Source organism: Mercenaria mercenaria, chromosome 11 (genome assembly GCF_021730395.1).
Source record: "Mercenaria mercenaria strain notata chromosome 11, MADL_Memer_1, whole genome shotgun sequence".
In the NCBI taxonomy this organism is placed as follows: domain Eukaryota; kingdom Metazoa; phylum Mollusca; class Bivalvia; order Venerida; family Veneridae; genus Mercenaria; species Mercenaria mercenaria.
The window spans coordinates 31,729,422-31,753,592 of NC_069371.1; the positions used below are offsets into that span (position 1 = coordinate 31,729,422).

General features: G+C 35.0%; 1 protein-coding gene across 4 annotated transcripts in view; it reads right to left on the bottom strand.

Moving 5' to 3' along the window:
- LOC123531790 (zinc finger CCCH domain-containing protein 10-like) overlaps positions 1–24,171 on the bottom strand; it is a 288,284-nt gene that overhangs the window by 145,752 nt on the left and 118,361 nt on the right. For 3 of the 4 annotated variants that reach the window (XR_008365982.1, XR_008365981.1, XM_053517073.1), the window contains exon 5: positions 2,846–2,888. The gene's annotated coding sequence lies outside the window, so the exon portion shown is untranslated. Of the gene's footprint in view, positions 1–2,845; positions 2,889–15,480; positions 15,499–24,171 lie in introns of those variants that run through there. The other variant, XM_045313034.2, reaches the window with a different exon arrangement.

The following is a 24,171-nucleotide window of genomic DNA, read 5'->3' on the forward strand; positions in this document are numbered from 1 at the left end:
GGCCATAATTCTGAAAAGCCTGGGCCAATTTGGCTAGTTATCAAACTTGGCCTAGGACTTACTGGCAAACACATTTTGTTCAAGTTTGGTGAAGATCAGATGAGAAATGTTTGACTTAGAGTGCGGACAAGAGGAATGGTTTTTGGTGCACGTTTAAGAATGAATACTTCAGCATTTTTATGAGTCTAGGTGATTCATTAATTATTGTCAAGGGCCATAATTCTGAAGAACCTGGGCCAATTTAGCTAGTTATCGAACTTGGCCGAGGTCTTATTGTCAAACACATTTTGTTCAACTTTGGTGAAGATCGGATGAGAAATGTTCGACTTAAAGAGTGCGGACAATACACACACAGACGGGAGTAAATCAATATGTCTTCCACACCAATGTGTAGTGGGAGACATAATTATTTTGAAATCGGACCATGCATGTTAAAGTTATGGACCGGACACTAAGATCACATTATCAGTATATATGTAGTGAAAATTGGCTAAGTTCAACCAAAGACTATGACCTTGATCTTTGAGCTAGTGAAATGGTTTTGCGCACTACATATTGTCTATCCATGCTTATCATTTATGTCAAATTATTCTGAAATTGGACCATGCATGTCAAAGTTATGGCCCGGACACGAAGACCACTTATGTAGTGAAAATTGGCCAAGTTCAACCAAGGACTGTGACCTTGACCTTTGAGCTAGTGAAATGGTTCTTACGCACAACACATTGTCTATCCATGCTTATCATTTGTGTCAAATTATTATGAAATCGAACCATGCATGTCAAAGTTATGGCCCGGACATGAACACCACCATTTCCCGAACACAAACAAACAAACACACACAGAGAGAGGGGTAACACTATATGCACCCCCACCCCCCATTTTGTGGCGGGGGCATAAAAATGTTCATACAGAATGACAGACTGCAAACTGTCACCTACTTTGAACCTTTGGATCTGGAATCAAACTTGATCAAGAGTTTTAAATCCTACCAGAAAGTCTTAAAGATCTATACAGCTTATTCCAATTTCTTTGCCATTGCACAAACTTATTTCAAACACTATCTTGTTTATTTCTCCTTTCAATTTTACATTCAGCAAATTCTGCATTAGAAATCATTGGAAAGCTCATATATTCAAGGATTACTGAAGAACTTAAAGCACAAAACCTATAATTGATGAGAGAAAACAATTAGCCCAGTGTCAGGTATATCAATCATCAGGTAGTGCTTAAGTCTTTGTGGAAACACCAATGAGAAGGAGACAAGTTTTCTTCAAGCTTGGTTTCTAATTAGCTCTGGTTAAGATGTGACATAAAGCTTCTTTCTGGTGCTTAGGTGGAGCTTTGATTTGCCATGAGGCTTAAAGTATGGCAACTTATTAGTGCCATCTTGCTCCTTAGCTATTTAATCAAACAAGAAGGCAAGACACTTGACCTTACACCTGCCATTATGAATGCAAAAATCCTGTATGGCATTTAAAAACATTAACCCTGAAATATGATAGACATGACCTTGGCAAAACAGAGGCATGATAAATAAATGCACCAAATTGAGAGGATTCTACTGACCAAGTTTAGGGAACATTCATCAAAAGGTTCTCAATTGTTTAAAGGATTTTTCTGTTTAAGCTAGAACGTAACTGCTTGTTACAAGCAGAACTACTTAAAAATTTGAAATATCTGGGGATTCTACATATCAAGGATGGTTAAGATCCATCAAATGGATTATGATAAGAAGTTATTATTATTTGCTCTGGGAACATTTAAAAGGGGTCAAGCAAACCTGAGAGTGCTAGGATGCCACAGACCACGTTTGATGAAGATCTATCAAGTGTTTCAAAGAAAAGTTGTTTCGAGATTGTTTCATTTTTAGCTCTATTGGCCCCTAAATTGGGTCAAAGGTCAATCATAAGCATTTGAACTTGAGAGAGGTCCACGCACGGATGCTACAAACCAAGTTTGGTGTGATTCATGAGAAGAATTGCTTTAAAGTTTTTTATGTTAACATCTAGCGGCATAGCACCTAAAAGAAATTCAGAGAGGACCTTACAATAAAGCTACTGTCCATGACTGATGTAGATCCATTAGTTGTTTAAAGGTTTTTCTATTTTTAGCTCTAGTGGCCCCTTAAGTGCCCCCATTTGAACAAAGTTGAGAGGGGACCTGGCCAGGATTCCACAAACCAAGTTTGCTTTTTTTTTTACCAGTACTGTCAGTGAAGATGCTTAAGTGAATTGTTGACAACAGACGTATGACAACAGACCATCCGCCTATACTTATACCTCACCCTGAACCTGTGGGTTAAAGTGAGCTAATAAAAGTGTCATTAAAACATTCTGCTCTCCTAGAGATCCAGCTGGCCTGGTAAAATCCACAATACAGCACACTTTAATAATAACCCCATTATATATTATGAAATATAAATTATGTGGTCAGAGTGATGAAATTCTATATCAGTATCTTGGGTCCAAATAAGTCCTTTTGAAACTGGCTAGATCATCTCTCCAAAGTGAAAGTAACAAAGCCTTGAAAGCTGTTTTATCAGATTCCACTGCCATGAGAGTCATTTTTGCTACCATAAAATTACCAAAATATATATATATAAAACTACTTTTACATTTTCCTGAAACAATGTGTATATTTATATAATGTACAACTTTTTATGCGTATACAATTGAAAACCATGAATATTTTTAAAACCTCCTTTCATCAGACTGTGATTACATTAAAATCAGTACAGTATACGTAAAATATGTGTTAACAAATATAATCATACTTATAAAGTTTGCAGTCCAGCAATGACATATCAGTAACTGTTTCAATTACATTTAGCAATGTTACATACCCTTTTTTTACAGTGATGGCTGTTTGCTATATATTCCAAGTATCTGAAATAAAAGGAAAATATTTTTAATTCCAATGAAAATTTATCCAATTCCCATACAGATTATTTTACTGAAGTTCATTTTGAATAAAGTCGAATGAATACTTGACAGACTGAAATTTGGGCTGACAGTTTCATTGGACTTTAATTTTGTCAATATCAAAGGCAAGTGCTTTAAGTTGGAGGAAGTTCTCTAAGATGTTTTATTTTTCAATTCTATTTCCACAAAAAAAACAACAACCATCACAGTTTTTAGGCAGTCCTTTAATCGATTTCAGAAAACAAGGCAATTACTTTTTCATGACACTGACTACATTCCTAAAGATGCTCAGAAGAGTCTGGTTCTAAGGCTTATAGAGACCTGTCTCAGATTTATGCACCATTGTCATATTGGTCAATGTATAAGTGTTATACAGTTTGAATTCACCTAATCCTTAATGGGGTTTTTCGTCAATTTCAGTTCGATTTTCGTAGATATAAATTATACATGATTCTCAAGCACCTTGTGGGTGGATATAGCTTCTTCAGATAATCTTTAATATTGTCAATTTTGTAATTTAAAATGTCTATCAGTCACTGTAAAAATTAGGCAAAATCATAATATTGAATTTTTTTATATATTTTTTTATGTTTACCAAATTTTTGCAAGGAAATGTTGCTAATACCTTATCAAAATTGTTTGTTTTTTTTTTTGGATGATATGAATTCAGAACTTATTCAGGATATTTCAAAAATTGAAATTTAAGATCCTGTTACTCCCTCCAATTTCTTTAGTATTATTTAACAACAATGCAGAGTAAAAAGTAGGACACTAGGTTGTGGTGGGTCTTTGTAAGCCTGGAATATTTAATGAGTGGTAAAAGTTGCACTCTATTTAATTCCTCATCATGTCATTGCTTTGAATTGAAATTTGATTTATTCAATCACATGAAATAATAATTGGAAAGCATCTTAATGAATATTGTATAAATATTGAAAATTCCTACTTAATTATTGATAAATGTACACAGTTCTTAGTTAAACAGCTACTTGTGTTCTGTAACAAGGAACATTTGCAATGAGTGACACTTAACATCGTTTTGAAATAATTCTGTCTCATCAAATGCATTTTTGATGAAAGTTAATCAGCACTGACAAGTACTGTTACAGAATTTAAATTCAAAACAATATAAAGTTATTCAACAGGCATATGAAACCATAAATATTTAAAATTTATGATTGTTAATACTGGCTGAGGTAATCAAATATCAAGGAACAGTTTCAAAAGCTTTTAATATTTACATACCGGCACAAATTTAGCATTTAGTTCATAAATCATAAAGAACTATTTTATATCAATACTGCTTTGTGACATCTGCTGACTTATGAATGAGTGGGTGGAAAGTTAGCAGTTTTCCTACAAGATCAACCTTGCCCTATGTTGCTCACCTGATAAAACTGGGTAAAATAAGATTCAGTTATTCAATGACATTTGATTGGAACTATAACTTGCACTTAATAACATCAGAAGTTCTTTACATTATTTTGTACTGCTGAAATTCTGCTGACCTGATTGCAGAAAAAGCATATTTTATATAAAGTTTCATAACAAACTGCCGTCAAATTTGAAAATAACTGAGCAAATTTCAAGAATGCATTTGTTGAAAGAGGTTAGATGCTATGAAGTAGTCATTGCCTTCAATTAACACTTCCTGAAAACAAGAGAAGGAAATTTCAACGGTAATAACATTTAAGGCAATGCATTCCATATATGAATGTCAGCTTCATAGATATCCATAAGAAACAGTTACAACAATAACTAGATACACGTCCATAGGATACTAGTGCTCCCACTCATCACTGTACATGGTTTCATGACTCTAGGTGAAATATTTTTTAAAGATATATGCAGCATAAACTTTTAACTTTTTTTTTCACTAAGTCAAGAACCATAACTCTGGTCCGGCAGGGTGATATCCCAGGCGCACAATTTCACATGCTATAATTAACAATCCTTTAATGATTAGCTTAGCAAAAGGTTCCTCTAGTGCTAGACGGCATATGCAATACTCTGTCTTTTTTTAGCATCAAATTACAGCTGTTTTATATGACAGTGATGAAAATGTGTTTGGTTATTTTATGTTCATATGATCACAAAATTAAAATCTTTCTGAATTCTGTGCAGAAGTAGCCCTCCCCAGACGATTCTGACACGCGATTAACACATGCTAACACCTGCATATGTATACACAAAAACTTTACACATATGCATTTACAAAATGCAAGAAAAAGAGTTAGACAGGTAAAAAAATGAAAGGAAGCATCTGCAAACCTGAACGTCAGCATTTGCAAATTGCAAAGATATATTTTAAGCTATGAAACATCACGTGACCAGCGACTATTTCATTACATGATTATTTGGTGGAGTCACAGATCATGCATATTCATTATTAATCTCTATTCTACTGAGTGTCAAATATTCAATGCACAGGTTAATATTCTATAGAAATTATTGTTCCTAAATGTCAGCCTGCTGTAAATAACCTGCATTTCACAATAGATTGACTTAGAGACACATTAACTCACATTGGCATAGAGGCTATCTGCAATGAATATGCATGAGTCCAAGATGGCGGCACCCTTCTGTTAATCGGATTCCTTTGACAGTACCCTTGTATCTATTATCTGCTCAAGTCAAGTATGAAGTGTTAACAGTAAGTGTTCCTTCTCGAAAGAAGGGACAATGACTTTAGGTCAAGTAGACACAAACTTCTATGCCCTTAATGCATAATACTTTTTTTATTATTAGTCTAGGGCCATAACCCTTGTCTTGCAGTGAAAAAAAACAACAAAAAAAACCCCTCCTTTTTACCAAAGAAAATGTCTCAAAATTTCATCTCAGCTTATCTAAAACAAGCCTTAATATTCATATCAGTCTCTTGTAACTAAATATTCAATTGTTTTTCAATAAAACTCAAATTTCCCAGAAAATTGAAGTATTCAAAATATGTTTTAGCTTTAAACAGCTGACAAATTTTTTTCTCTTCACATCAGTTCATCAAACTGGCATAACACAGCATGAATCATGGATTTCATCCATAGTGTTTAACAGATATTCAACATTGAAAGTCAGAAAACATTTCTATTACATGACAAAACATCATTACAGGAGCTCAATCACATGTAAGCAACATTTTATGACATTTTTCAGGTCTTTTTTATATTCTGTTCCAGATTTATGACCCATTACATAGAGTAAGACCCCTGTTACAAATGTATGTTTATTGATTTTTATGAGCTTTTTAATTAGCCCCCTTTAATATGGAAGTATTTAAGTATTAGTTTTACAAGAAAAGGGAGGTAACAATAATTTTTTAATTAATTTCTGATAAATACAAAAGCCCAAATGGGACAAAGTTGCTCACCAGGAGAGAATCTTGACCATCTGACCTTGCTTCTGACCAAGTTTGGTGAACATCTTTAAGCAGTTCATTGAAGTTATTTATATGGTTTCTTTTATATTTTGCTGTGACGTCCCAAATATGCGCAACTATTAGAACAAACTTTATGATAAGAAGTTGTTTAAAATTTCTATTTTCAGCTCTGGTGTTCCCTAACAAGGACCAAGTGGATCCATTACAATGACACTATATACCAAGTTTGATCAAGATTGATCAAGCAGTTCATAAGAAGAATTCATTTAAAGGTGTTTTTTTTTTTAGTTCTAGTGGCCCCCAAAAAAGGTGAAGTGTCACTATTTGAACAAAACTGAGAGGAAACCTTACAATGCAGCTACAGACCAAGTTTGATGAAGATCCATGCAGTGGTTCATCAGAAAAGTTCATTAAAGGTATTTCTATTTTTTAACCTAGTGGCCCCATCAAGGGGCCAAGTCTCCCCATTTGAATGACTGTGGCACGAGACCTTATAATGATGCTACAGACCAAGTTTGGTGAAGAGCAAATCATGAAATCTTTAAATGTATCTTTATTTTTAGCTCTTAAGTGGCCCTTAAAAGTGACAAAGTGTCCCCATTTGGTCAAATTCAGGAGAGAACTTTATACTGATGCTCCAGACCAAGTCTGATGAACATCCATCAGGCGGTTCATGAGAAGAAGTCATTTAAAGGCATTTCTATTTCTAGCTCTAAAAGCCCTTCAAAAGGACCGAGTGCCCCCATTTGAAGAATTAGGGAGATGACCTTATAATGATACTACAGATCAAGTTTGATGAAGATCCATCCTGTAGTTCATGACAAGAAGTTTTTTTATGTATTTAAGTATTCTGTTTTTAGCTCCAGTGTCACAGACCAAGTTTAATGAAAATCAATTGAGCAGTTCATGAGAAGAAGTTGTTTAAAGGTATTTTTATTTTTAGCAATAGCAGCCCAAGCAGTTCATAAATTACCTTTCTAGCTTTAGCGACCCTTTAATTTAGTGGCCAAGTGGCCCCATTTGAACAAATTTGGAAGAGGACCTTATTATGAATCAATAGACCAGGTTTTGATGAAGTTCAAATCCAGTGATTCATGAGAACAAGTCAGTTTAAGCTTTTTTCTATTTTTAGCTCAAGTGACCTCTAAAAGGGGCCAATCACCCATATTTGAACAAATATACATACATAATGCTACAGACCAAGCTTGATGAAGACCCATCGATATGTTTAAGTAAAACAAGAGGGCCAAGACGGTGATTTCACGGAGACAAATATTCTGACCAATTTTCTTTAAGATTGGACCAAAAATGTGGTATCTTGAGTGTAAACAAGTATTTTCTTTGATTTGACCTAGTGACATAGTTTTTGAGCCCACATGACCCAGATTCTTGCTTGTCCAAGATTCCATGAAAACAAACATTCTGACTTGAAAACATTTCTGAAATGCTTAGCTATGAAGTGTTTTCTTTTCTGTGTGTTTTTATTATGCCCCCTTCGAAGAAGGAGGGATATATTGTTTTGGAGATGTCGGTATGTCTGTCTGTCGGTCGGTCGGTATGTGGACCAATCGGTTTCCAGATGATAACTCAAGAACGCTTGGGCCTAGGATCATGAAAGTTAATAGGGACACTGGTCATAACCAGCAGATTATCCCTATTGATTTTGAGATCAGTAGGTCAAAGGTCAAGGCCACAGTGACCTAGAACAGTTGAATGGTTTCCGGAAGATAACTCAAGAACACAATTAATTTTAAGGTCAGTAGATCAGAGGTCAAGGTCACAGTAACCCAGAACAGTTATATGGTTTTCGGACGATAACTTGAAAATGCTTGGGCCTATGATAATGAACTTGATAGGGAGGTTGACCATGATCAGCAGATGACCCCTATTGATGTTGAGGTCAGTAGGTCTAAGGTCAAGGTCACAGTGACCCTGAACAGTTAAACGGTTTCTGGCTGATACCTCAAGAATGCTTGGGCCTAGGATCATGAAACTTAATAGGGCGGTTGATCATGACCAGCAGATGACCTCTATTTATTTTAAGGTCAATAGGTCAAAGGTCAATGTCACATTTACCCTGAACAGTAGAACTTTTGTATACAATGACCAAATAATTTCTGTTCCTTGTGCAATTACTGAATGCATCAAGGGGGGCATTTCGTGTTCTCGTGTTCTGAAGATTTGTTGTTTATATATATGAGAAATAAAACTTCAATATGTTCAGATTTTAAACAAGACAGACGTGTAAGTTGGTAGCCACAATTGAACAGAAAACACATGCCACAGCCACAGTGCCACCACTACTGTATAGCGCTATCACTGATGTGATAGCACCACCACTTGTAAAAATACTGGCATATTTCTTTTAAGGGAGATTCCATTAATGCTGATGTTTGCCTGTGTAAGTATCATACATATTTAGACCATTTACAAGCGCAATAATGTCCTTATAGTGTGTTAATGCATCAAATTACAGCTCAAATACAGACAGATATCAAATTGTGCAATTGTGCAAATCACCCCTGTCAATTGAATACTCATACTTCATGAAGTATTCATGAATTTTGCATGATTACTTCATGCAGGACTTCATGAAGTCTTCATGAGGAAGAAGTGAACTGAAAATGAGACAAATTCATCAACAACTCATGAAATGTAACTTCATGAATAATTCATGAACAACAAAATGCATAAAAATGCATAAAATCAAGCATGTATTGTTTGCATGAAAAATTCTTGACCTATGCATTAATTAATGTTTATGAAGACTTCATGCAATTATTCTTCAAAAAACACTTCATGAATAATGCATAAAGTTTTTGTTCTTAATTTCATTGTCTCATTTTCAGTTCACATGTTTGCCATGAATACTTCATGAGTTATTTTCAGTAAAATTGATGGATGCATAAAAATGCATGAAATCAAGCATGGGTATTTTGCATGAAAAGTTCTTGAACTGTGCATTAATAATTCTTCATGAAGACTTCATGTAATTATTCTTAAAAAACACTTAATGAATAATGCATGAAGTTTTTGTTCTTCATTTCATTCCCCTGTCAAATGTTTATTCATACTTCATGAAGTACTCATGAAGCATTCATGACTTCTTCATGAACTAGTCAAGGTAACCAGTGGAAGGAGTGAAACCTGAGAGATCTGCATGTAATGGGATTCTTTGAACAATATCGATATAGCTTGATACAAGAAAAAATCCTGTAGGTCAAAGTGTTGTTCAGTTAGTGGCTAGAGATTGTTTCAGTCTGTGCTGAGTCACTGTGACAATGACATTTTCCACCCTCAACAAATGAAATGTTGAGTCAAACAGTAAACTGGAGTTGGATTGGGAGCATAATAAGAAGTAAACAATTGCTGTATAAAATACAAAACATTAAGTTAAACAATGTATAATTTACTTTAATCTCAAGATTTAAATTTAGGTACTAGCTTTGCTTCAGGGTCGGGAAAACTTGTGACATTTTAGAAGGATTTTATATTTTAACAAGAGCTGTCCGTAAGACAGCCAAGCTCGACTATTCGAAATATTGTCACAGAAGCAGGAAATTATTACCCAAAATGTTAAATATCAAAAGAGTTTTAAGTTCGAAACGGGACATAATTTGACCAAAATGCATATCAGTTATGGGACTTGATGCTATCAACTAGTTTAATAACCCCGAAGAAACATGTGAAGTTTCAATTCCATATCTGCATTAGTTTTGGAGATAGTAACTTGCATGTAAAACTTTAACCAGAATTTTCTAAGTCCAAAAGGGGGCATAATTTGCTCAAAATACATGTTAAGAGTTATGGAACTTGACCCAGTGAGGTTGGTAACTGACCTAGAAAAAGAATAAATAAGTTTCAAAGCTATATGCCTTTTGGTAATAGCTGTATGTACTTGTACGCAAAACTTTAACCAGGATTTTCTAAGTCCAAAAGGGGGCATAATTTGCCCAAAATACATGTCAGAGTTATGGGACTTGATTCTATCAACTAGTTTTATAACCCCGAAGACACATGTGAAGTTTCAATTTAATATCTGCATTAGTTTTGGAGATAGTAACTTGCATGTAAAACTTTAACCAGGATTTTCTAAGTCCAAAAGGGGGCATAATTTGCTCAAAATACATGTCAGAGTTATGGGACTTGGCCCAGTGAGGTAGGTAATTGATCTAGAAAAAGAAAAAATAAGTTTCAAATCAATATGCCTTTTAGTAATAGCTGTATGTACTTGCACGCAAAACTTTAACCAGAATTTTCTAAGTCCAAAAGGGGGCATAATTTGGCCAAAATACATGTCAGAGTTATGGGACTTGACCCAGTGAGGTAGGTAATTGATCTAGAAAAAGAAAAAATAAGTTTCAAATCTATATGCCTTTTAGTAATAGCTGTATGTACTTGCACGCAAAACTTTAACCAAAATTTTCTAAGTACAAAAGGGGGCATAATTTGGCCAAAATGAAGGTCAGAGTTATGGGACTTGGTGCTATCAACTAGTTTTATAACCCCAAAGACACATGTGAAGTTTCAATTCAATATCTGCATTAGTTTTGGAGATAGTAACTTGCATGTAAAACTTTAACCAGAATTTTCTAAGTCCAAAAGGGGGCATAATTTGCTCAAAATACATGTTAGAGTTATGGAACTTGACCCAGTGAGGTTGGTAATTGACCTAGAAAAAGAATAAATAAGTTTCAAAGCTATATGCCTTTAAATGATAGCTGTATGTACTTGCATGCAAAAACTTAACCAAGGTGTGACGCCGACGCCGACGCCGACGCCAGGGTGAGTAGAATAGCTAGACTATTCTTCGAATAGTCGAGCTAAAAATGAACAATTTATAACAACACCATAATTTCTTATTTGATATTCAGTATACTCGTGTTCCTTTTAAACCATTCCTTACTGTAGTATGATAAATAGTTCCTTCTCATTTGCCACACAAACTTCTCAAAAACTGCTGGATCACATGTGCAAAAAAATTCCCAGCATGCAACAAAATAATGGAAACTGATCATGTGACATGAATTTAATGTTCATGAACATTCATGAACAGTTCATGAACTTATTCATTTATTGTAAAAGGTAAACCTAAGTTTTATGTTTAATGAATGGACAGTTCAGAAACTCACAGTTGGGTTCAAGAACTGGCACTGAACTAGAAAAAGGTTTTGAATTTTAGTACTTTTAATGAATCATAGATATACTCATTAAATATTTATGACTTTTTCTTAAGAACACAGAAAGAATGTTTTAAGAATTTAATATTCTTAAACTGCTCATAAAATGTTCATCATTTTTTTCAAGAATTTTCTTGAATTCTTTAGGTATATTGACATTCATAAAAAATCTTGATTCATTCTTAAACTTGTTCGTGATTATTTCAAGGATTTTATGAATCTGTTAATAATGCTTGATATCTTCATGAAGTAGATCAAATGACACGTCATGCATAAAACTTCATGAAGTTAGATTAAGAAGTAATCCAGAACAGTTCATGAATAATTCATAATGGTGATGAAAACTTCATGATTTCATGAATTCCATTTCGCCGGGGCAGGAGAAAAGCTTTTGACACCACAATTTTTAAGATATTTTAATGAAATTGCAGTCATCCTGTAGTAAAAGTTTTCTTACACAGCACTACATTCTCAGATTTTTGAAATAAGTATTATTAATAAGAATATAAGACAGAATGTTAACATTTATAGCTTCAAAGTGGTGATAGCTGCACCACAGAAATGTTGGCAGCTCTTTTCCTTATCACCACTTTTTGGTGGTGGCGCTAGGGTTTATTAGCCGTAAACTGTGGACTCTTGAATGTCAACAAGATTTTCCTTTGATCTCGCCTAGCAACCTAGTTTTTTACCCCACATGCTGACCTAGAGATCATCAAGACAAACATTCTGACCAAGTTTTGTATGGTCTTTAGAGTGTTCACAAGCTTTTCCTTTCCTTTGACCGGGTGACCTAGTTTTTGACCCCACATGACCCAGATTCGAACTTGACCTAGAGGTCATCAAGACAAATAATTTGATCAATTCTCAGGAGTTTCAAACTTAAATTGTGGTCTCTAGAATGTTAACAAGACTTTCCTTTGATCTGGCCTACTGACCTAGTTTTTGACCCAACATGACCCAGTTTCCAACCTGATCTAGAGATCGTCAAGGCAAACATTCTGACCAAGTTCCATAAAGATTGAGTCAGAACTGTGTCTCTAGAGTGTTCACAAGCTTTTCCTTTGATTTGATCGGTGACCTAATTTATGAACCCACATGACCCAGTTTCGAACTTAACCTAGATGTCATCAAGACAAACATTCTGACCAATTCTCATGAGTTTCAAACTGAAATTGTGGTCTCTAAAGTGTTAACAAGATTTTCCTTTGATCTGGCCTACTGACCTAGTTTTTGAACCCACATGACCCAGTTTCAAATTCAACCTAGAGATCATCAAGGCAAATATTCTGACCAAGTTTCATAAAGATTGAATCACAACTGTGGCCTCTAATGCTCACAAGCTTTTCTTTTGATTTGACCGGGTGTCCTAGGTTTTGACCCCATATGACCTAGATTCGAATTTGACCTAGATATCATCAAGACAAACATTCTGACAAAGTTTCATAAAGATTGAGACACAACTGTGGCCTCTAGAGTGTTTACAAGATTTTCCTTTAATCTGGCCTACTCACATAGTTTTTGACCCCACATGACCCAGTTTTGAACTTGACCTAGAAATCATAAAGGTTGGGTCACAACTGTGGCCTCTAGAGTGTCCACAAGGCAAATGTTGATGGACGACTTAGGACGCCGACGGACGCCGGACAATGACCGGTCACAATACCTCACCTTGAGCACTTTATGCTCAGGTGAACTAAAAAGTTGACACAGGATGCAGGATGAAGGACACCTGCACTAACAAGAGGACAATGATGGTCCTGAATCGCTCCCCTGTCCCCACATGACCCAGTTCTGAACTGAGTATGACGTCGTTTTTTCTATTATTTGACACAGTGACCTAGTTTTCGAGCTCATGTGACCCAGTTTTGAAAATGACCTAGATATCATCAAGATAAAAATTCTGACCAATTTTCATGAAGATCCACTGAAAAATATGGCCTCTAGAGAGGTCACAAGGTTGTTTTATTGTCTGATCTAATGACCTAGTTTTTGAAGGCATGTGACCCAGTTTTGAATATGACCTAGATATCATCAAGATGAACATTCTCACCAATTTTCATGAAGATCTCGTGAAAAATGTGGCCTCTAGAGAGGTCACAACGTTTTTCTATTTTTATACCTACTGACCTAGTTTTTGACCGCACGTGACCCAGTTTCAAACTTTGGCTAGATATCATCAAGGTGAACATTCAGACCAATCTTCATGAAGATCCATTGCAAAAATATGGCCTCTAGAGAGGTCAAAAGGTTTTTCTATTTTTAGACCTACTGACCTAGTTTTTGACCGCAGTTGACCCAGTTTCGAATTTGACCTAGATATCATCAGGATGAACATTCAGACTAACTTTCATACAGATCCCATGAAAAATATGGCCTCTAGAGAGGTCACAAGGTTTTTTTATTATTTGACCTACTGACCTAGTTTTTAATGGCACGTGACCCAGTTTCAAACTTGACCTAGATATTATCAAGGTGAACATTCTGACTAACTTTCATGAAGATCCACTGAAAGGTATGGCCTCTAGAGAGGTCACAAAGTTTTTCTATTTTTAGACCTACTGACCTAGTTTTTGACCGCACGTGACCCAGTTTCGAACTTGACCTAAATATCATCAAGATGAACATTCTGACTAATTTTCATGAAGATCCATTGAAAAGTATGGCTTCTAGAGAGGTCACAAAGTTTTTCTATTTTTAGACCTACTGACCCTAGTTTTGGACCGCAGTTGACCCAGTTTCGAACTTGACCTAGATATCATCAAGATGAACATTCAGACCAACTTTCATACAGATCCCATGAAAAATATGGCCTCTAGAGAGGTCACAAGGTTTTTTTATTATTTGACCTACTGGCCTAGTTTTTGACCACACGTGACCCAGTTTCGAACCTGACCTAAATATCATCAAGGTGAACATTCTGACTAACTTTCATGAAGATCCATTGAAAAGTATGGCCTCTAGAGAGGTCACAAGGTTTTTCTATTTTTAGACCTACTGACCTAGTTTTGGATAGCACTTGACCCAGTTTCGAACTTGACCTAGATATCATCAAGATGAACATTCTGACCAACTTTAATAAAGATCCCATGAAAAATGTGACCTCTAGAGTGGTCACAAGCAAAAGTTTCCAGACGCATGGACGCACTGACGCACAGACGACGGACGCCGCACGATCACAAAAGCTCACCTTGTCACTTTGTGACAGGTGAGCTAAAAATAACTCTATCTTGGTTAGACAACCAGGATTGGAAAGTTAAATTTTAAAAATATCTCCAGTAAAAATCTTAGTTGTATCAAGCCGTTAACACATGTCAGTGTAAATGATCAGACATTCGAGTTTCAAAAAAATCACTTGACCAAAATACACTGGTCTCCTCTTTATTAAAATTTTTCTAACTGTAGGCAATGACTTATTCCAACCAACAAACAGAATTTCAATCTTGAAAAACTGATTCTATTTAGTGTTTCTAACATTCAATGTCTTGTAGAAAAATAATTGCTAGACATTTATACATTAGAGTTTTTGTTTCACAATGTTTGTGGTTTCATAATGGCAACAGTAATGACGAGTTACCATAACAACCATTTTCTATCTCACATATGTCTGTATCTTCGAAATTCATGTATTATTAAATAAGCAAAAAATTGATATTTGGACTTACACAAGAATACAAAAAAACTCCATAAGCTTGTTTTAGCAGCTATTCAATTTACAGATAATTAAACAAGGTTTTCTAACCATAATCCATTACATAAGCCAGGCAGTTCAAGGGCCGTAACTCTAATATAAAATATTCATCTGCAAACAAAATGAAACATCATTGTGAGCAAGATCCAGTATCATTCCTTACCAATGGTGAACAAAAGTGGTGTATATACACATCAGTGTTTAAGTTTGGTAATGGAGCCAGGGCCTTTTACAATTGTAAACAAGAAGGTCCTGCAGGTCCTGTATCACTCACCTGGCCTAATTCAGAGTATTGAAATATGTATAAAAAGTTACCTGTATACACGTGGTCCATTTTTCTATGCTGTACCTTCAAAAACAAGAAAGTAAGTCAGTAGGTCAAGTTTTAAGACTTTTCAAGGTGAGTATTGAAATCTGTATCAAAAATTTTAAAAGTGACACAAATTTCTATGCTGTAACTTTAAAAACAAGAGGACATGATGGTCCTGAATCGCTCACCTGTCACCACATGTCCCAGTTTTGAACTGAGTATGACGTTGTTTTTTCTATTATTTGACATAGTGACCTAGTTTTTGAGCTCATGTGACCCAGTTTTGAATTTGACCTAGATATCATCAAGATGAACATTCAGACCAATTTTCATACAGATCCCATGAAAAATATGGCCTCTAGAGAGGTCACAGGGTTTTTCTATAATTTGACCTAATGACCTAGTTTTTGAAAGCCTGTGACCCAGTTTTAAACTTGACCTAGATATCATCAAGGTGAACATTCTCACCAATTTCATGAAGATCTCATGAAAAATATGGCCTATAGAGAGATCAAAAGGTTTTTCTATTTTTATACCTACTGACCTAGTTTTTGACCGCACGTGACCCAGTTTCGAACTTGACCTAGATATTATCAAGGATGAACATTCTGACCAATTTTCATGAAGATCCATTGAAAAGTACGGCCTGTAGAGAGGTCACAAAGTTTTTCTATTTTTAGACCTACTGACCTAGTTTTTGACCGCAGCTGACCCAGTTTTGAACTTGATCTAGATATCATTAAGATGAACATTCAAACCAACTTTCATACAGATCCCATGAAAAATATGGCCACTAGAGAGGTTACAAGGTTTTTTTATTACTTGACATACTGAACTAGTTTTTGATGGCACATGACCCAGTTTCGAACCTGACCTAAATATCATCAAGATAAACATTCTGACCAATTTTCATGAAGATCCATTGAAAAGTATGGCCTCTAAAGAGGTCACAAGGTTTTTCTATTTTTAGACCTACTGACCTAGTTTTCAACTGCACGTGACCCAATTTCGAACTTGACCTAGATATCATCAAGATAAACATTCTGACCAACTTGCATAAAGATCCCATGAAAAATGTGACCTCTAGAGTGGTCACAAGCAAAAGTTTACGGACGCACGCACGCATAGACAGACGACGGACGCCACGGGATCACAAAAGCTCACCTTGTCACTCTGTGACAGGTGAGCTAAAAACAAGAAAGCAGGTCAGTAAGTCACGATTAAAAATTTCAAGGTTGTATCTTAAAAAACAAGAAAATAGGTCAGTAGGTCACATTCATGGTCACTGAAAGTAAGTTCTAAGATTGCTGTGCAAAACTGTACACGTCACCCAAATTTCAAGCCGAGTGACCTAGTTTTTGACTACATATGACCCAGATTCAAACATGGCACAGAGATCATCAAGATAAACATTCTGACCAAGTTTCATGAAGATAGGATCATAAATGTGGCCTCTAGAATGTTAACAAGCTTTTCCTGTGATTTCAGCATATGACCTAGTTTTTGACCCATATAACCCAAATTCGAATTTTACACTAAAGATCATCAAGACAAAAGTTTTGACCAATTTTCATGAAGATAGTCATAAATGTGGACTCTAGAGAATCAACAAGCTTTTCCTTTGTTTTGACCTGGAGACCTAGTTTTCGACCCTGATGACCCAGATTCAAACTTGACTTAAAGATTATCAAGAATAACATTCTGACCAAGTTTCATGAAGATAGTGTCATAAATGTGACCTCCAGAGAGTTGACAAGCTTTTCATTTGATTTGACCTGGTGACCTAGTTTTTGACCCATCATGATCTAGATTCAAACTTGACCTAAAGATCATCAAGAATAACATTCTGACCAAGTTCCATGAAGATATGGTCATAAATGTGGCCTCTAGAGTGTTAACAAGCTTTTCATTTGATTTAAACTTGTGACCTAGTTTTTGACCCACATGACCCAGATTTGAATCTGATCTTAAGATCATTAAGATTAACATTCTGACCAAGTTTTATTAAGATATGGTCATAAATGTGGTCTCTAGATTGTTAACTAGCTTTTCCTTTGATTTGACCTGGTGATCTAGTTTTTGAACCCACCTGACCCAGATTTGAATCTGACCTAAAGATCATTGAGATTAACACTCTGACTAACTTTCATTAAGATATGGTCATAAATATGGCCTCTAGAATGTTAACTAGCTTTTCCTTTGATTTGACATGGTGACCTAGATTTTAATCCAACATGACCCTGATTTGAACATGACCTAAAGAGAATCAAGGTTAACATTCTGACCAAGTTTCATGAAGATACAATCATAAATGTGGCCTAGAGTGTTAACAATCTTTTCCTTTGATTTGACCTGGTGACCTAGTTTTTGACCCCACCTGACCAAGATTTAAACTTGACCTAAAGATCATCAAGATTAACATTCTAACCAAGTTTCATTAAGATACGGCCATAAATGTGGCTTATAGAGTGTGAACTAGCATTTTCTTTGATTTGACCTGGTGTCCTAGTTTTTGAACCCACCTCACCCAGATTTGAACTTGACCTAAAGATCATCGAGATTAACATTCTGACCAAGTGTCATTAAGATAAGGTCATAAATGTGGCCTTGAGTGTTAACTAACTTTTCCATTGATTTGATCTGGTGACCTAGTTTTTAACCCCACATGACCCAGGTTCGAACTTGACTTTAAAGATCATCAAGATTAACATTCTGACCAAGTTTCATGAAGATACAGTCCGAAATGAGACCTCTAGAGTGTTAACAAGCTTTTCCTTTGATTTTTTGAACTGGTGACCTACTTTTTGATCCCACTTGACCCAGATTTAACTTGGCCTAAAGATCATCAATATTAACATTCTGACCAAGTTTCATAGAGGTATTGTCTTAAATGTGGCCTCTGGAGTTAACAAGCTTTTCCTTTGATTTGACCTGGTGACCTCGTTTTTGAACTTAGATGACCCAATATCGAACTCGTCCAAGATTTTATTGAGGGTAACATTCTGACAAAGTTTCATTAAGATTGGGCCAAAATTGTGACCTCTAGAGTGTTAACAGTCAAATTGTTGATGACGGACGACAGACGACAAAGGACACAGGGCGATCACAAAAAGTCACCTTGAGCACTTTGTGCTTGAAGGCGAGCTAAAAATGTGTCGTAAAACTCCCAAATTGGGATTTTTAAATTTCATGATTAATGAACTAACAACACTTTTGAGCAAGATATATGGTAAAAGATTGTAAAGTTATCAACATTTATTCATTGAAAACAAAAATTTTTCTTCTTTATCTCTGACTGAGCTTGCAATACAACAGACATGACTGTGTGGTGTGTTTCATTATCACTTAGATCTTTGTCTGAATCTGTCATGCAGATTCCAGCCACTGAGGCTGTTACTGTTAGTGTAAATGTTATATAAATGTTTTAAATGAAAAGGCATCGACTCAAAAAAAAGTAAATCAAAAAATCAAAGATTTACTAAAATATTTCACATGAAGACTGCAGCTGAAACATTGCATAAAATTGTGTATTTTTTTTTCACTTATTTCTTAATAAAAAGATTTCCATTGTAACAACCAATAAGAGTTGTGATACAACAGTATAATGTCTACTAAGGGTCTATGAATAGCCAATAAAACCTTTTGCAGTAAGAAAAATCATCCTTTCAATTTATCTTTCAGGGTTCTAAACAAAAGAAATATGGGACAGATTATGTCTGTAATACAATAACAATCAGTTTTTGATATTTGGTTTGGGACAATTCCAACAAATTTGATACCAATACCACCATCTATCTTGTTTCCATGTCTTGTTGACATGAGGAAAACAAGACCATCTGAAGTTATAGTGGCAGAATCTGATATGAGATTGATTACAAATGATCTCAAATATGGTCATTTGATCTTGGGATTTCAGAGGATTCCTATCTGTCTAGAATATATTTCCAACACAATGTTGATTATGTCATGCACTTGAACTCCTTTGAATTGGTAGTGGTTTTAGTAACGAAAAAAAGCAAATCTACAATAGAAGACTTTACAACCTGACAGTAGAATAGGGACAGATTAAAAAGAGGGCTTCTCTGGATCACTGACACTATATGTAAAATTTCACAGCTAGAGGCAAGGTTTGACTTTGACCCGCAGACAGTAGATTTTTAAAGGGATTGAAGAATTCTGAAAGCTGAAAGGTCCTCTGAACCACCATGCAGAGATTTTGAAGTTGTTAATCTTAATTTAAGTAATCTACACAAAGATGTTAAAGTCTGAAAATTTCTGTGATGCAATTTCTAAATTACAAAAACAAAAAAAAATCAGCAAAATGAAAGATACAATTTATTATTGCAAGTGAAAACTAATTCATTAAAAAAAGTAAGTGAAATATAACCTATATTTTGTCATTTAAATTTTGTGTCAGATTGTTTGGACCATCTAGATTTGTGAGGACCACTAGATTTTGCAAGTCTCACATCCTTCAGTTTCCTAGGGAAAATGTAACTTTAATTTATCTGTAACCACTGCTAGACTGGATATCCTTGAGTACAAAGTAATGACGCATCTAAGAAATTCCTCAGCCTGTAAAGCAACATTTGACAGTAATATTAACAGTCTAAAACAACTTGTAATTAAAAGATTTTGGCCATTTTCATCAATGTGGTATATTTTACAGTCAGCAGCAAGGCTATATGCCTCCTACATAAGAAAAATATACAGACATCTTACATTCTAATCAAAATTTCTTTTTTGGGCCTTAATCATGGTCCAATGATTGTTGCATGCATGAGGCCTTTTTCTAACATTGGAAACCTCCATATCACCAGATGTGTGTCAAACAGACTTCAAATGCAACAAACAAACAAACAAACAAAAAATTTCCAAAATTATAAAAAGCTGAAGCCCAGTATCTGAAAAGACTACAGACTTCTGTTCATCTTAAAATATTAAAACACCCTCATAATATCTTTTTTACTCTTCAATACATACGAAGACACTATCCTTCGAAACTCCTATAATCAAATCTAACAATTTTAAGCATGACAACCATTTACCAATGTTTTCTATAACAGCATTTGTATAAGACGATTGTTATCATTGTAGACAAAAGGAAATATCCTGCAATTTGATAATGGCATCAACTGATGTGAAAACCAACAATAGAAATCCCTGTAAGGATATAATTTCATTCCTGGGATGAAGGCATTTGATGAAAAAAAAACTTTTCTGCCAACTGTGACACTGCAATTTTCACCAGTAGAAGCAGACAACCACAACACAATTCAATAAGTAAAATCAGATTAAGTAAGAAATAAAAAAATTTAAGGGACAATGACTTATGCAAAACACATCAGCATGGTCCCTGTGCAATTCATTGATGCTGAGAAAAACCCGAACTTGGGAAAGAGAAAAACAAGAGGGTCATAATGGCCGTAGATCTCTTACCGGAGTTTCACAGATTGGTTGCTTGAACACTTTTGATACAGGATCATGCATCGAAAATATCTGTTAAGGAGGTAGGTTACCTTGTTACAAGGGTAAATTCAAATTAGTTGAACCGCAGCACATTTTTGTGTAATATGAAGTTTTAACTGCTACAATCTCAATTTCGTTTGTCTCTGTCCCTTCAAGTTCAATTTTTATCCTGGTTTGAAGAACATGACCCTCCAAAGGTATTTCATATTGAAAGAAGAAGGAAAATACGGATATTTAACACTTTTCAGTGTATTTTAGTTTCATTGATATCCGTAGAAGTCTGCATAATTGATAATTTTACTAGTATGCAAGTTATCTTTCTAATAAAAGCTTAAAATGTATATGTCGCGGGGCTCGTGTTTCCATGGTAACGCATTTTCTCTCATTTTTAAACAACTATGTATAAAAATAGGGGTTTGCGACGGCTTCAGTGCCATTCTGTTAATGACCAACATTGAATATTTGGGTAATATTATTAGCAAAATATCAAGCACTTTACATGGTACCCTATTTTTCTTAAAGTTTAAAGTATACATGGCAACAGAGATTTTTAAAATAGCTTATATCTTGCTTTTTGTCGTAGTTTCTTATAAAAAATATTGAATAAGATTATCTTTCTAGTTAATGTAGCTATAAAACATATTATTTCTTACGTAAGTTATATTTTCGTGTTATTTGCATTTATTCAAACAAATTTCACAGCTTAGAATACTTACCGCAGTACCCCTCGTCTGGCATTTTTCATGGAAAAATCGTTTAGCATACTGCTATTATTCTCATGGATATTGTTGAAATGAAAATAAAAGGCCGAAGCTGTGTTTCTTAAATAGACCAGTGTCAACGCTTTTGAATTTTACATTTAAATACATAGGTCACGGGCTTCGTTTCCATGGTAACATCAATTCAATTCAAGAAACCACAATTTTCTACCGAAATCTGAACAATTTTAGATCTTAGTTTTAGTATATAAGTAACAAATTATCAACGGAACCTGAAAAATAGGTATTACAAATGAAACTGCTAGATTTTTTATTTGAAAGTGGCCGTAACAAGTAACCTTTCACCCAACTATATTCCAAATAACATTGGTTACCATCATCCATTTTCTTACATTCCACATAACATTTCAATATAACTACATAAAAGAAGCAAAATATTGATTTTTATTCAGAGCAAAAGACTCATAAAAATATTTCAGCAAATAATGGTTATTTGAAAATAGTTAAAATAATAAAAATGCACAGAATTACGTACTTTCAAGATGAAAACTATTAATTTTGCACGGTAACTGACACGTAACGTCATGACGTCAGTGACGTCATTTTAAGGCAACATTGTTTTGAAGCGTTTCTGCGGCAATGTATTCATTATTTCTGCATTATTAAACCATAAAGCATCAGATCGAAGACAGGTTCATGATTTGTTTTCAGAAGAATGAATATACAAACACATTTAGTTTGTCGTAAACGTCGTCGTAAATCGTCACGTTAGCTTCCGGTTGGACATGCGCACATACAAATATGAAGGTAACCTACCTCCTTAAGTTATTTTGAAATTAGGCCAGTGTTTTTTGACAAGAAGATTTTTTGAAGTATCAACTATAATGCATAACAGAAATAATGTATACATATAATAATTTGAAAAAGTGTCTACCCCCTCTGGTGGCACTGTATTTGGCAAACTGGAATAATTTGAACATGCCTAATATAAGGTCACTATATAAAAACAAGAGGACCATGATGGTCCTGAATCGCTCACCTCTTCCCACATGACCCAGTTTTGAGTATGACGTTGTTTTTTCTATTACTTGACATAGTGACCTAGTTTTTGAGCTCATGTGACCCAGTTTTAAACCTGACCTAGATATTATCAAGATAAAAATTCTGACCAATTTTCATGAAGATCCATTGAAAAATATGGTCTCTAGAGAGGTCACAAGGTTTTTCTATTATTTGACCTATTGACCTAGTTTTCGAAGGTACGTGACCCTGTTTTGAACTTTACCTGGATATCATCAAGGTAAACATTCTCACTAATTTTTAAGAAGATCTCATGAAAAATATGGCCTCTAGAGAGGTCACAAGGTTTTTCTATTTTTATATCTACTGGCCTATATTTTGACTGCACGTGACCCAGTTTCGAAACTGACCTAGATATCATCAAGATGAACATTCAGATCAATTTTCATGAAGATCCATTGAAAAATATGGCCTCTAGAGAGGTCAAAAGATTTTAATAATTTTTGACCTACTGACCTAGCTTTTGATAGCAGTTGACCCAGTTTAAAACTTGACCTAGATATCATCAAGATGAACATTCAGACCAACTTTCATATAGATCACATGAAAAGTATGGCCTCTAGAGAGGTCACAAGGTTTTTTTTATTATTTGACCTACTGACCTAGTTTTTTAAGGCACATGACCCAGCTTCAAACTTGTCCTAGATATCATCAAGGTTAACATTCTGACCAATTTTCATGAAGATCCATTCAAGGGTATGGCCTCTAGAGAGGTCACAAGGTTTTTCTATTTCAAGACCTACTGACCTAGTTTTTGATCGCAGTTGACCCAGTTCAAACTTGACCTATATATCATCAAGATAAACATTCAGACCAACTTTCATACAGATCCCATGAAAAATATGGCCTCTAGAGAGGTCACAATGTTTTTTCATTATTTGACCTACTGACCTACTTTTTGATGGCACGTGACCCACTTTTGAACTCGACCTAGATATCATCAAGATGAACATTCAGACTAACTTTCATACAGATCCCATGAAAAATATGGCCTCTAGAGAGGTCACAAGGTTTTTCTATTATTTGACCTACTGACCTAGTTTTTGAAGGCACGTGACCCACTTGCGAACTTGACCTAGATATTATCAAAGTGAACATTCTGACTAATTTTCATGAAGATCTCATGAAATATATGGCCTCTAAAGAGGTCACAAAGTTTTTCTATTTTTAGACCTACTGACCTAGTTTTTGATCGCACGTGACCCAGTTTCGAACTTGACCTAGAAATCATCAAGATGAACATTCAGACCGACTTTCATACAGATCCCATGAAAAATATGGCCTCTAGAGAGGTCACAAGGTTTTTCTATTATTTGACCTACTGACCTAGTTTTTGACGGCACGTGACCCAGATTCAAACTTGGCCTAGATATCATCAAGGTGAATGTTCTGACCAATTTTCATGAAGATCTTATGTAATATATGGCC